General features: G+C 43.6%; 2 protein-coding genes across 2 annotated transcripts in view; one reads left to right on the forward strand and one right to left on the reverse strand.

Moving 5' to 3' along the window:
* The window catches only part of LOC147015284 (uncharacterized), a 444,530-nt gene that overhangs the window by 185,900 nt on the left and 243,630 nt on the right, over nt 1–15,000 (reverse strand). The window contains exon 4 of the mRNA XM_085849894.1: nt 12,102–12,257. The gene's annotated coding sequence lies outside the window, so the exon portion shown is untranslated. The remainder of the gene's footprint in view (nt 1–12,101; nt 12,258–15,000) is intronic.
* LOC147015288 (uncharacterized) overlaps nt 1–15,000 on the forward strand; it is a 66,192-nt gene that overhangs the window by 26,902 nt on the left and 24,290 nt on the right. The gene's annotated exons all lie outside the window — the stretch shown is intronic.

Raw genomic sequence — 15,000 nt, forward strand, 5'->3', positions numbered from 1 at the left:
GGAACGTGTGTCATACGCCGAGTACGTCGTAAAATTTTGAACATGTTTAAAATTTCTTGACGTACTCTACTTACTACGACGTATGATAGCGTACTTTAGCATTGTACTCACGTATACCAAACTTACTCTACCGTATTTTTCTACACATTTTTCTTAGGTCGGCATACGCTGGCAAGATCGCCAAGGTGTGACCGCGATGTTGACACTTCCATTTCTACGGCAGTTATGATTCGAATCGTTGTGCGTCAGCCTTTTAATAGGCTACGTCATGACATCGTCGGCGATGCGTGCAACGCGCTATGCCTAAGTTAGACTATCGTTGGGCATAGGTTGTGGAGGCCGACAACAGGTTCAGCATTCGTTGTTATAAGTTATCTATAACACAACGAAACGTTCTGTGTCCGTTACCAATGCGTTATACATAAGACCAAGTCGCTATGAATACGTCCGAATCTTTAAAAAAAAACATCAAAAGTTCAACGTAAGCCAGCGTTTTAGATACATTTTCATACGTTGCCATCGCTGGCTAAAACGTCAAGGTGTGACCAGGCCTTTAGGGGTCGCCACAGCAGATCATCCGTCTCCATTTCGCTCTATCCTCCACATCTTCCATTGACACTCCAACCACCCGCATGTCCGCCCTCACCGCATCCATGAACCTCTTATTTGGCCTTCCTCTTCTCCTCCTACCTGGCGGCTGCATCCTCAGCATCCTTCTCCCGATATACTCAGCTTCCCTCCTGTGCACATGTCCAAACCATCTCAATCTCGCCTCTCTCACTTTGTCTCCAAATTGTCCTACCTGCGCTGTCCCTCTAATATACTCATTCCTTATCCTGTCCATCCTCGTCACTCCCAACGAGAATCGCAGCATCTTTAACTCTGCTACCTCAAGCTCCGCTTCCTGTCTTTTTGTCAGCGCCACCACCTCCAAACCATACAACATAGCTGGTCTCACTACCGTCTTATATACTTTCCCCTTCACTCTTGCAGCTACCCTTCTGTCACAAATCACTCCTGCAACTCTTCTCCACCCACTCCATCCTGCCTGCACTCTCTTTTTCACTTCTCTACCACACTCTCCGTTACTTTGGACAGTTGATCCCAAGTATATAAACCCATCCACCTTCCCCACCTCAACTCCTTGCAACCACACCATACCACCACCCTCCCTCTCATTTACGCACATGTACTCCATCTTACTCCGATTGACTATCATTCCCCTTCTCTCCAGTGTGTACCTCCACCTCTCGAGGCTTGCCTCAGCCTGCTCCCTACTCTCCCTACAGATCATGATGTCATCCGCGAACATCATAGTCCATGGAGACTCCAGTCTGATCTCGTCCGTCTACCTGTCCATCACCATTGCAAACAGGAAAGGGCTCAGAGTCGATCCTTGGTGCAATCCCACTTTTACCTGAAACTGGTCCGTCATTCCTACCGCACACCTCACCGCTGTCACACTGTCCTCATACATATCCTGCACCATCCTCACATACTTCTCTAACACTCCCGACTTCCTCATACAAGACGACAACTCCTCTCTTGGCACCCTATCATAAGCTTTCACTAAATCCACAAACACACAATGTAACTCCTTCTGGCCTTCCCTATACTTCTCCATCAACATTCTCAAAGCAAACATCGCATCAGTGGTGCTCTTTCCTGGCATAAAGCCATATTGTTGCTCACAAATCATTACTTCTCCTCTCAACCTAGCTTCCACTACTCTTTCCCACAACTTCATGGTGTGGCTTAACAACTTTATCCCTCTGTAATTACCACAGCTCTGCACATCTAGACAGGGAGCCCACGGGGCTTAGCTCAACCGAAGAGGGGAACAATTGCCGTCCTCATGGTAAGATGTCAGATGATATTCTCACCTCAGAACTCTGCGTCTGCCGGGACACTGCTGCTGGGTTGACATTCTGTGGTCAATATCCGTATCGCATAATCGGCGCGAGCTCAACCTGGCAGCGGAACAGCCCCAAGTTGGTTTCTGATATTATTTGGACAACTTGTGACATGGTATAAACGATGACAGACGATTTCGTCACTGGAATACCGGTGACAGACGCTAATTAGATGCCGCGAAAATCACGCTAGCTCAACCGAACAGTGGAACGGCTAAAACCAACTAAAACTCAGCTCCCCTGAGTACAAAAGGAGCACTGCCAGACAACTTGGTCGCTGGGCTCCCCAGGACAGACGCTCCCTAGTTCGGGATCCTTTGGTTGCGCTCGCTCAACCGAACAGCGGAACGGTTAAAACCAACGCAGAATGGTAGTACCAGGTCCCCTGAGTACAAAAGGAGCACTGACAGACAACTTGGTCACTGGGCCCCCAGGACAGATGCTCCCAAGTGGTGCATTCTATATCAAGTGTACACATTTTTCAGCGAAATTTTGCCACATTGTCTTGGATTTCACTCTTTTTTTGTGCAAGTGTTTGTATCCACGGTAAAACATTGTGTCAATTTTCAGATCTGGGGGCCAATCGGGGCCCATTTTAGCCCCCCCCCTAAATTTGGGTGCCCCCGGTTGACCCACATTCTTCCAGTGGCCACATCACAGGTTGTGGTCCGATTTGGATGATCTTGGTATCAAAATGCTCGTAAAAGCGAGATCTTTCGAATCGCGTAAAGTAAAATTACTCCGAAACAGTAATTCAAAAAGTTATAGTTTGGGGCGGCCTTGAACCTTCGGCCCCTGCTCCCCAGCCAAACCGATGATCCCGATATTTTCATGTGAAAATACCCCTTCATATACTCCAACACCTCAGCATACATTTAAATGGGATCTCAATGGGTTCAAGTGTGATGATGGTTTAATTGTTCGGGGTCCATATATCACCAATTCTTGATTCGACATTGGGCGACGTTTGCCGTCATCATTTCAATGACGTCACCTGATCGCAGGCAACTTTATGTCTGAAATTGACAATCATCATCTCTGGATTATTTCATATATATATATATATATATATATATATATATATATATATATATATATATATATATATATATAAATATATATATATATATATATATATATATATATATATATATATATATATATATATATATATATATACACACATATATAGATATATATACATATAGATATATATATATATAGATATATATATATATATATACATATATATATGTATATTGCATCATTTGCAAAAAAATTATTCTGCCTAATGTGTCTATTGATTTTTAAGTGTACATTTTTTGTATAACCATCATCAAATTAAGTTATAAATTGGATAATCTCAGTTTTTGCATATTTTGCAGCAGAGGATGGCGACTGAAAATCGAGAGGAGTTCCGAAAATACTGTTGCGATCCGTTCAACTGCCATAAAACGAAACAACGAAAAGATCTTCGCAATGTGTCAAATGATATGTTGATGAAATTTTCTTCAAAGGTGAAAAAAAGATGACAGACTTTGTACTTCGTGCAGAAAAAAACTTTCTCAGTTGTCACCAGAGCGTATTGAAGAATCATCTTCGATCAGTTCGAAATTATCATCAGAAGGTACTATCGAAGGCATTGCAGAATCTATTTCGACAGATGAGGACGAGGAGGTTTTTGAGTGAGAAGCGGAAGTTGACCTATTAAACCAGTCGTTATCGATGATAGGTGAAAGCCCATTCGACAAACGAAAGGTGGAAAGGAACCCAGGGTACGTTCCTGAAAAGCGAAGTAAAGTGGAAGATTCTGTGCGAAAGAAATTAGAACTAGTTGCTGGACCAAGCACTGCGGAGAAAACACAAAATACAGCGTCAAAATGTGATGAAAACTGCATGCCAGAGGTGATCAAAAGCCTGAGAGAAAAATACGTTGTTTCGAGTCGTTCAGAGCAAATACGTATACTGACAATATTTGCGAGGAATATCAGAGGGATGATGAGTGAATTCAGTGGCGCCCAAAGAATGGCTGTGCAAGCCAAAAATTTAGAGAAAGAAAATGGTATGCTATTGTCTCCAAATCCCAAGCAGGGTTAAATATTGCCTGACGAAGTGAAATCCGCCGTAACCGAATTTTACTGAAGTGATGAAGTCAGCCGAATAATTCCAGGAAAAAAGGACTGTGTGGTGGTCAGGAATGTACATGGAAAAGACAAAATTCAAAAGCGTCTGGAACTAAACAATCTCAAGGGACTGTTTCAAAAATTCAAAGAGAAGAACCCTGGCTTGAAAGTTGGATTCATGAAGTTCGCCATGCTCTGTCCCTCGGAGTGTGTCCTAGCCGGTTCAGGCGGTACACATAGTGTATGTGTATGTACGATACATCAAAATGTGAAAATCATGATGTTTGGTTCCAAAATGCCACAGACAGCCGAACTTCCTAACTATCATCATGTGATAGCATGCATAGTTTGTAACCCAGCACAACCGGCATGGTATTTCAGAACTTGTGAAAGTTACCCATCAATTGAAGACTTCAAAACCGAGCTACTGAGTGCTTATAAACTGGAGGATATTCATGAAATTCAGTTTAAACGGTGGACATCCACCAACAGATCTGAACTGAGCTCCATGGTCCTGCCTTTGGAAGAATTCATTAATCAATTCTGTGAACGCGTGGTGAAATTAGTGAGACACGACTTCATTGCCAAGGCCCAATCTCAGTTTCTGAAAAATAAGAATGACGAAATCGGTGAAGGATAATTTGTCATTATTGGAGACTTCTCAGATAACGATTCGTTTGTCGTACAGGATGCGGCCCAAGGATTCCATTGGAACTGCTCTCAAGCGACAATTCACCCCTGGGTTTACCATTTCAAATCGGACGATGGCAAATTAAACCACAATTCGTTCACGATTATATCAGAATGCAATACTCACGACGTTGTCTCAGTCCACCTCTTCCAAAGAATGCTCATTGAACACTTGAAATCTAGCTTTGGAAATGTAAAGAAACTTTACTATTTCTCAGATGGTTGCGCTGGCCAATGTAAGACTTGCAAAGCCTTCATAAACCTACATCGTCACAAATCAGAGTATGGTATTGACGCAGAATGGCATTTTTTGCCACAAGTCATGGCAAGGGCCCTTCAGATGGCGTGGGAGGTACAGTCAAACGAGAAGCAACACGTGAGAGCCTGCGTCGACCTTACGACAGTCAAATTATTTCTCCAAAAGATCTTTTCGCCTTTTCTGAAAAAGGTTTGAATGAAATGAAGTTCGGTTACGGGATCCAAGAGGCGTATGACGAGGAAGAACGAAATCTGGAAGAAAGGTTAAAAACGGCCAAAACCATAGTTGTAACTCAAAAACTTCATGCTTTTATCCCTATTTCTGAAACTGCTCTTCAAGTACGCCAATTCAGCCTTAGTGAGGAACACCGAATCGAGTCAGCTATTTCAAAATCTACACCAACTTTTAACGGGAAACTCTCAAGTTGTGTCACAGTGCACTATGATGGAAAATGGTGGCTTGCCTGCATCATGGTGGCCTTTCAGGACACTCATGAAGTGAAAGTGAATTTTCTTCATCCAAACGGGACCGCAAATAGATTCTTTTTTCCTGACATTGAAGATCACTGCATTTTAGACATTTCTGATATACTTCTTTCCGTAGAACCAAAAACTGCTACAGGTAGAACCTACACAATCAGTAAAAAAGAAACACAGCTGTCAAATAAAACATTGGTTGGCAAAAAATCTTGACTATAATATGCGAGGAAAAACTCTGACTCGTACTCGTATCGCTTCCAGTTCCTGCATGTGCATGTGGAAAATTTATGTACAATATACTGATATAGTGTATTGGAAATCTTATGTTCAAATATTGTGCTATGTATTGTGGCGTATTGTGTGTCCAGCACCCGAGTCCACGAATAATAAAACCATCATCACACTTGAACCCATTGAGATCCCATTTTCATTTATGCTGAGGTGTTGGAGTATTTAAAGGGGTATTCTCACACAAAATAATCGGGACCATCGGTTTGGCTGGGGAGCGGGGGCCCAAGGTCAAAGGGCACCCCAAACTATAACTTTTTGAATTACTGTTTCGGAGTGATTTTAATTTACGTGATTTGAAAGATCTCGCGTTTACGAGCATTTTGATACCAAGATCATCCAAATCGGACCACCACAACCTGTGATATGGCCACTGGAAGATTGTGGATCAACAGAGGGCGCCCAAATTTGGGGGGGGGGGCTAACATGGGCCCCGATTGGCCCCCAGGTCTGAAAATTGACACATAATGTTTTACCGTGGATAAAAACACTTGCACAAAAAAAAGAGTGAAATCTGAGACGATGTGTCAAAATTTTTGCTGAAAAATGTGTACACTTGACATGGAACGCCCCACTGGGGAGCGTCTGTCCTGGGGGCCCAGCAACCAAGTTGTCTGGCAGTGCTTCTTTCGTACTCAGGGGACCCCTCACAAGCATTCTGCGTTGGTTCTAGCCGTTTCGCTATTCGGTTGAGCAAGCGTGATTTTCACGGCATCCCATTAACGTCTGTCACCAGTATTCCAGTGATGAAATCGTCTGTCATCATTTATACCGTGTCACAAGCTATACAAATAATATCAGAAACCTACTTGGGGCCGTTTCGCTGCTAGGTTGAGCTGGCGCCGATTATGCGATACGGATATTGACCACAGAATGTCAACCCAGCAGCAGTGTCCCGGCAGACGCAGAGTTCTGAGGTGAGAATATAATCTGGCATCTTACCATGAGGACGGCAATTGTTCCCCTCTTCGGTTGAGCTAAGCCCCGTGGGCTCCCGGTATAATCACCCTTGTTCTTGAAAATCGGAACCAGTACACTTAATCTCCACTCCTCCGGCATCCTCTCACTTTCCAAGATTTTTTCAAACAATCTGGTTGGAAACCCCACTGCCATCTCTCCTAAACACTTCCATGCCTCCACTGGTATATCATCTGGACCAACCGCCTTTCCACTCTTCATCCTCTTCATAGCAGTCCTCACTTCATCCTTCATCCGCCTTTTCCTTGGCGTTTGCCACCTCTCTTTTTGCCTTTCGCCGCCACTCCTTGTACCCCTGCCTACTTTCTTCATCTCTCTGGCTATCCCACTTCTTTTTCACCAACCCCTTCTTCCTTATACTTTCCTGTACTTCCTCGTTCCACCACCAAGTCTCCTTATCTTCCTTCCTCTGTCCAGATGTCACACCAAGTACCTTCCTAGCTATCTCCCTCACCACTTCTGCTGTAGTTGCCCAATCATCCCAACCCTCTTTACCACCATCCAACACCTGTCTCACCTCCTCCCTAAATTCCACGCAACAGTCTTCCTCCTTCAGCTTCCACCATCTGGTCCTTGGTTCAGCCCTCACTCTCTTCAACCTCACCTCCAAAATCATCCTACAGACCACCAATCGATGCTGTCGAGCTACACTCTCCCCTGCCACCACCTTACAGTCTCTAATTTCTTTCAGGTTGCATCTCCTGCTTAAGATGTAATCCACCTTTGTGGATTATGCCAGGATTATGTCATATATTATGTCAGGTCAGGTTAGACCTGTGACCTGCTACAGGTACCATGTAAACCTGTACTAACCTGTTCCATGGTCGGGTTGTCGGCGACTAAACCGTCTCCCCCACCAGGTTTTCTGGTGAGGAGGGTGTTTGGATATGGACACTCAGCAGGATTAAAAACAAAACCTGTCAAAGGGCGGAGGAGCTCTTTGTGAGCCAACAGCCATCCATATCTCGTGCCCAACTGTGTCTGCGGACGTTCTCCTGCAGTTGGGTTACTTCTTATGAGGTTGGTGGCAGGATTTGCACTCCGGCCACCGTAAAACCCTTCATTCCGCAAAACACAAAAACGCAAAAAAAATCTGAAAACCCACTCCGTGGGAGTACCTCCTGTGCAGCTTCCCTTCACAGGGCAGCTCACCGGATGACGGGATTGGGGCAAAGCCTTCGGGACCCCCAATCTTTGATGATAGGAGGGAAACCACGGGGTAACATCCCTGGGTCAGATTGCGGGAGAGTGTGTCGGAGTGGTGCTGAGGTGTCGTCCACCAGACGGCAGTCTCCTTGGGTTAAGCTGAGGCGGTCCCTTCGGGTGGGTGCCTGGAATGTCCTATCCCTAAGAGAGGATAATCACCTGTCTCTGTTATCATCTGAGCTCAAGCGTTTGGACATGGGGATTGCAGCTCTCTCTGAGGTTCGGAGACCAGATTGCGGCGAGATAATGGTGGGTGGTTACACCTACTATTGGTCTGGTCGCTCTGATGGTTACCATACCCAAGGAGTTGCTGTAGCTGTGTCCAATAAGCTGACCCCAATGATAATTGAGGTAACACCGGTCAACGAGCGTATTATGAGATTTAGGATTCGTCACTCCTGAGGTGTCATTTCCCTGGTCTCTGTTTATGCTCCGACTGAGGCGAGTGATCTCACCATGAAGGATGCATTCTACGCCACGCTCAAGTCTGTGGTTGATCAGTGCCCCAGACGAGATACACTTCTAGTCTTGGGGGATTTCAATGAATCGACTGGAACTGATAGGGATGGTTATGAGGTGTGTCGTGTGTTATGAGGTTTAAATACTTGGGATCAACTGTCCAAAGTAATGGAGAGTGTGGGAGAGAAGTGAAAAAGAGAGTGCAGGCAGGATGGAGTGGGTGGAGAAGAGTTGCAGGAGTGATTTGTGACAGAAGGGTAGCTGCAAGAGTGAAGGGGAAAGTATATAAGACGGTGGTGAGACCAGCTATGTTGTATGGTTTGGAGGCGGTGCCGCTCATAAAAAGACAGGAAGCGGAGCTGGAGGTGGCAGAGTTAAAGATGCTGCGATTCTCGTTGGGAGTGACGAGGATGGATAGGATAAGAAATGAGTATATTAGAGGGACAGCGCAGGTAGGACGGTTTGGAGACAAAGTGAGAGAGGCGAGATTGAGATGGTTTGGACATGTGCACAGGAGGGAAACGGAGTATATCGGGAGAAGGATGTTGAAGATGGAGCCGCCAGGCAGGAGGAGAAGAGGAAGGCCAAAGAAGAGGTTCATGGATACGGTGAGGGCGGACATGCGGGTGGTTGGAGTGTCAATGGAAGATGTGGAGGATAGAGCGAAATGGAGACTGTTGATCCGCTGTGGCGACCCCTAACGGGAGCAAGCCGAAAGAAGAAGAAGAAGAAGAAGATATTGTTACGGATTTCAGAATCCGGTCAGATGAATGCTTCCACACATCCAGGTCCTCAGACAGTTATTTCCTTAAATGCTTGTTCAGATTTGCCCCATCCCCATATCTAATGGGATCTTAAATGTAATGCGTTGAGAAGGGTAAAGAATAGATCCCCTCTCTTTTGGGAAGCTTTTTTTTTTCTTCTTTACAACAGACACATTCACACACATTTCTTTCACGAGCTCTGAAGCCCACCCTCATTTTTCCTCAGCAACATTCTTTCATGAGCTCTGAAGCCCGCCCTCATTTTTCCTCAGCAACATTCTTTTGCGAACTCAGATGCACGCCTTTTTTGAGAGTGCACGGGTCGTCATGGTAACCGTGCCCAGTGGGGCGGGGTGAGCTTGGGGCGGATGGCACCCCGCGGAGACGGCCCGGGGATATAAAAACAAGCGAGAGAAAGTGTGAGGTTCGTTCTGTGAGGAGAGACATTCTGAGATATAAAAAAGTGAGGAAAAAGCGAAAGAGGGACGTTCTGTGAGGAGAGATGTTCTGAGGAGAAAAAGTGAGGAGAGGAAAAGCGAAAGGAGAGAGGAAAAAGCAAAGGGCGAGAGAAGCGACCAAGAAGCGGGTGTCTGACCAGCGCCGATGAGACAATTCGCCCTCCCGAGTGCTTCGGCAAGCGAGGGTGTGGTGCGCGTGTGGGTGTGAGCAGCGCCGCCAACAAGTGAGGCACGGGTCGATCACCAACAACACCAGGGTCGAAACCCGCAACGGACAATCTCGGTGCCCTCCAGACTTCGACTGGCGTGCAAGGCTGCCCCGCGAGAGGGTGCACGGCAAAGCTGGGTGCTGGCGACGGACGTGACATGCACGCACACATTTTCAGGACGTTTTCGCTTCACGGTAGACTTTCAGGTGAGTGAGACGATTCTCCCCCCTCCCCTCTCCCTGAATGATCTGTTGGGTACCCTTGTCTGCATTTAGCTGTAAGTAAATCAACCCCTGATAAGCATCTGCTCTTTGAATCTTTCCTGGCATTTTGATTGATTTTGCTTTGAAATTCATTCGTTATTTACCTCAGCAAATAAAAGGTTCTTTTTATTAATTTATTTTACTATTAATAAATTATTTGTCAATTTCCAACCTGTCCATGTTTATCGTTTCCTTCTATTGGTCTGGCATTGTTCGAACCGAGATAGACTGGGAGGTAATTACCACAGATTTGATCAAAAATTCGTCGGCACGCACCAGTGGTTAAAACGCTTGGCCGCCCTAATTAAAATGTAATCAGATAATATCGGTGCTTTACCGAGGGCGCGCTTCCCGCTAAGGTAACCACGTGACCTCGAGTTAAACGGAATAATTAGATGGCGGACACTGGAACTCGTGGTTGATTGGGTGGCGTTTGTGGTTTTAAAACAACCCACCGTACCATAACGTTAATTGTGAGCAGTGGCCCCAGGTCTAGCTCCACCGAGGACAACCGGGGATTAATTCCCGAGTGACAAGCTGGTGTCTCGGTATCCATGGCCGTAACAACATATACATAATGGACTGCCTTATTCTCTTCATGGTCAGTTTGAGAGACAGATAAATTGCTCTTTCTATTATTTTTAAAAGCTGACAAATTACCCAGATAATCAATTCTGCTGTTCAACTATCACACTGCAATCAGGAGGAAAGGAGAATCGCTAATTGGTGGGAAAGGATGTCTTTGATCCTCTGTATCGCCCATGACATTCGCATTGACGCAGCTCTCCTCATATTTTACTTTGCCCTTTGCGTTGTCTCCACAGCATAATGTGAATGATTTAGTCATGATTACCCCAACCTGGTAAAATTATCAAATGTCATTAAAATTTTATACTTTGGCTCTCTCCATTTTTACAGTTGGATTAGTTTGTCTTGGGGTGGCGGTTGGGAGATAATAAACCGGCTGTTCTTCTAATTTTGTCAAAGGGATGTGAGAAATATGATCCATAACGACTTTACTTGATAATAAGGCAGATTGGCATAAGATCTCGGTGCAAGCTGTTTTGCAATTTCTATTTTGCACATTATTTATCTGTCTGTTTTACGTGGGATGTTCAAAACGTTATACAAATGAAATATTCACAATAATCTAAGACTAGATATAGCACAAAGCTATTTTTCATAAACTACATATTAATAATAACAAAGGCTCATTACTCTCCTACATACGGTACGTTCCTGTACAATGTCGATGCTTTCATCTTTACATATTATGCTTTTGTATCCTGTTTTCTGTTGAGTATAAGAAGATGCTATTAAGTGTAGTAATCAAAACATTTTATGGTTTGCAATTAAAAAAAGAGAAGCAAATTGCATATAATCTTCATTTTAATGAGCACATGACGGCATTGTCAGTTTATTTGAGATAAATACTGCTAAGGTCACTTGGTTGGCTTTTAAAAGTGCAGTTCAATGGTTTGTTTTCAATATATTTTCTCAGGGATTTAGTAGGGAGAAGTTTGCGCAAAATGATTGACTTTACTTTGTACAATGAAGAAATGTCAAATATGTTCATTCATATTGTTGTGGTCGCAAGGTCTCCAACCGCCAACAAATCACCAGGTGGGTCAGGGAACTGAGGTCGCCACTTCCACCCATAATTTGCTGCCAGTTGGTGATTTTAAAACCTTGCCGCCATTCAAAAGCTTCCCTCCAGAATTTGGCTGAGCGATGCCGAATGGTAATTCAGTCTTAACTAATGGTGCCATATTGCGCTGCCGATAGAGCCCCTGTTCTCTCAGTGACCACAATGAATATAAAATTAACCCTTGTGCCCATGGTTCCAATGACAAACTTATTTATTTCATCTTAAGGTAGGTGTCTGTCTCTGTCTCTGTCTCTGTCACTCACACTCACACTCACACTCACACTCACACACACACACACACACACATAGATGAAGAAGACAGGCCAAAACACGAACCTGGAGGGAAAGTGTCCCTTGCCCTCACCCAATTTTAGTTTTGAGACGTGCAGGCGTATGATCTTGCAGAGCTTTGTCCATCCCGCGATCTCCCAGCTGTCACCACAGCGCACCACGGTGGACCATGAACAGCTGGAAACCAGGCCGAGAGAGCTGCAAGACCAGAGCGCCGCAGCAACAGAACCTGGGAGTAGAAAGTGATCGATGTAGAAACTGATCACTTCCATGTGATCAGTAGAAACTGATCACATGGAAGTGATGCAATTGTTACTAAATATGTTCAATTGCTTTAATATGTTATTTTTTTTTACAAATGAGATCAAGTGTCTGTGGAAAAAATAATGATTGATTTCGCTTGTCAAAACTGTACTAACAATAATTTTGCACTTAAGCAACTTACATTTCATTCATATTTGATAACATTTATTCATACACATCTTGGCAATATATAAACATACATTCAAAATCCTACAATTTAACGATATGAATATACAAAATAAAGGGTGCAAAATTATACTTCCCACAATAATGTACATTCACAATGCAGCCGACAACTGCATAATGGACAATGGGGCTTACGGCAGCCCACTTGCTCATGCCTGCGTGTCCCGTATTTTTTCCCTCAGGCCTGGTCACTCTGAGTGGAGACCATGTGTAAACTGTGCTGACTAATTAGCCCCCCGTTTATGGTTTTTGTCTTGATTTTCATGTCAGTGCATGCGTGTGTGCATGCGGTGTCTGCAACCATATCACGGACTTGTATGGAACAATTTTATTTGTACTTGGCACAAAGCCAACACATGATGGTGTACATAAGTACACCATTTTGTTTAACGATGTGATCCAAGATGGTCGACTGTAGGCCATTTTAGTTGTAAAAAAAATACCCCTGGTTGGGGGTGACGGTCGTCTCTGAAGCTCTGTAGATGTGGATCTCTGATCGGCTTAGAATGGCTTCGATGTCGTCTTGTCTTTTGGTTAAACATACAGACAAAAGCCTGGGAGTAAAGAGGATAGAAAACCTCAGAAATCAAATTACAAATTCGAAAAATACGACCCGACCAGATTCAGATATTGCACCCTACTATCATAATCCGTTGGAAATTCTGCCGAGATCGGATAATAAATGGCGGAGATAATGTTGAAATTAGCTGATTTTTCAACTTTGGAGTGACCTTGACATTGACCTTCAATCGTGTCTAAAGTCATACCGTCGTACATCACTCATCGACCCCGACCTACATACCAAGTTTCATCAAGATCGGGCGAATTTTTCTTGACCATATCACATCGACGATTTTTACAACTTTGAAGATACGTGACTCGATAACCAGGACGGATTCTTAAAAACCGGCCTGACCAAATTTAGATATTGTTCCATGTTATCAGAATCCGAAGAAATTTTGAAGATCGGATCACAAACGGCGGAGGAGAAAGATTTTGAAAATGGACGATTTCGCAACTTTGGAGTGACCTTGACCTTGACCTTCAATCGGGTCAAAGGTCATACCGTCGTGCATCCCTCATCGACATCTACCCACATACCAAATATCAAGAAAATCGGAAGAAAAAAAATGGGGACGTACGTACGGACGGACATCGAGACTGGTTTTATTAGGTCATCTCTAACGAAATGACCTAAAAACTCAATGTTGAACACGTTCTCAACAATTTTTCAGACATGCATTTACCGATCTTGTTCAAATTTGGCACTCAGACAAGGGATGACAGCGTACATATGAGCGTCATTTTTTTTCGGCATCAGATCCAATATGGCGAACTGGCAGCCATTTTGTGAGCTAAATGTGTCCTCAACCATTTCTCAGGCATGCATGATCTGATTTTGTTCAAACTTGGCACAAGCACAGTACATGATTGCATACACATGTTCCTCACTTCATTTTGCGATCTGATCGAAGATGGCGGACTGGAAGCCTGACGGCCATTTTAGTTGTAAAAAATATAAACAAACTTGATATTGAACACGTTCACAACCATTTCTCGGACATGCATTGACAAATCTTGTTCAAACGTGGCACACAGATAACGAATGACGGCTTACATATGTACGTCATTGTAGTTTTTTGAGACAGATCCAAGATGGCTGACTGGTGGCCATTTTAGTTGTAAAAAAAAAACAATGTTGAACACGTCCTCAACCATTTCTCGGACTGCATTTACCGAAGTTGTTCAAACTTGGTACACAGATTATGAATGATGGCTTACATAAGCACATCATTTTTTTGGAGATCAGATCTAAGATGGCCGACTGGCAGCCATTTTGTTACCTAAATGTGTCCCTAACGATTTCTCAGACATGCATGATCCAATTTTGTTCAAACTTGGCACAAGCACAGTACATGATGGCATACATGTGCACCTCACTTTATTTTGTGATCTGATCAAATATGGCTGACTGTTAGACTGGGAGCCGTTTTAGTTGTAAATAAATACGAGATGGCCCTTTAACTTTAACAACTGATTTTTAGCTCTCATACGAGCCTTGACAGTGTATGCAAAAAAAAAATTAAATAATAATAAAAATATTCCGTACGGCAAAATTACTAAAACAACAGGGGCTATGACGTTTTATGTCTTCTTTCATTGTTTAATTTAAATCAAAGCACAGTGTGACAATGTCAGGAGTCATACTGCCAGAACCTTGCAATGTCTGGATTACAAAGGTTTTTTGGTTGTTTTTGACTTTTTAGGGTGTCCTGGTTTAGAAACTGCATAATGCCACTCTGTCAATATTGAGCAATTATTTTTGTGGGCATGCACCTAAACAGTGTGTATGACAGAAAAATGGGCTAATTTTACAGGGTTGAAAAAATGAAATCTATTATAATTGTACCAATCATTGACAAAAATGAATGTTACTTGCTTTAAATGAAACATCAGCTATTCTGCAGACCTATTATTCATTT

This window comes from Eptatretus burgeri, chromosome 12, assembly GCF_056783735.1.
Source record: "Eptatretus burgeri isolate ZD-2024b chromosome 12, Ebu_testis_v1, whole genome shotgun sequence".
Classification (NCBI taxonomy): domain Eukaryota; kingdom Metazoa; phylum Chordata; class Myxini; order Myxiniformes; family Myxinidae; genus Eptatretus; species Eptatretus burgeri.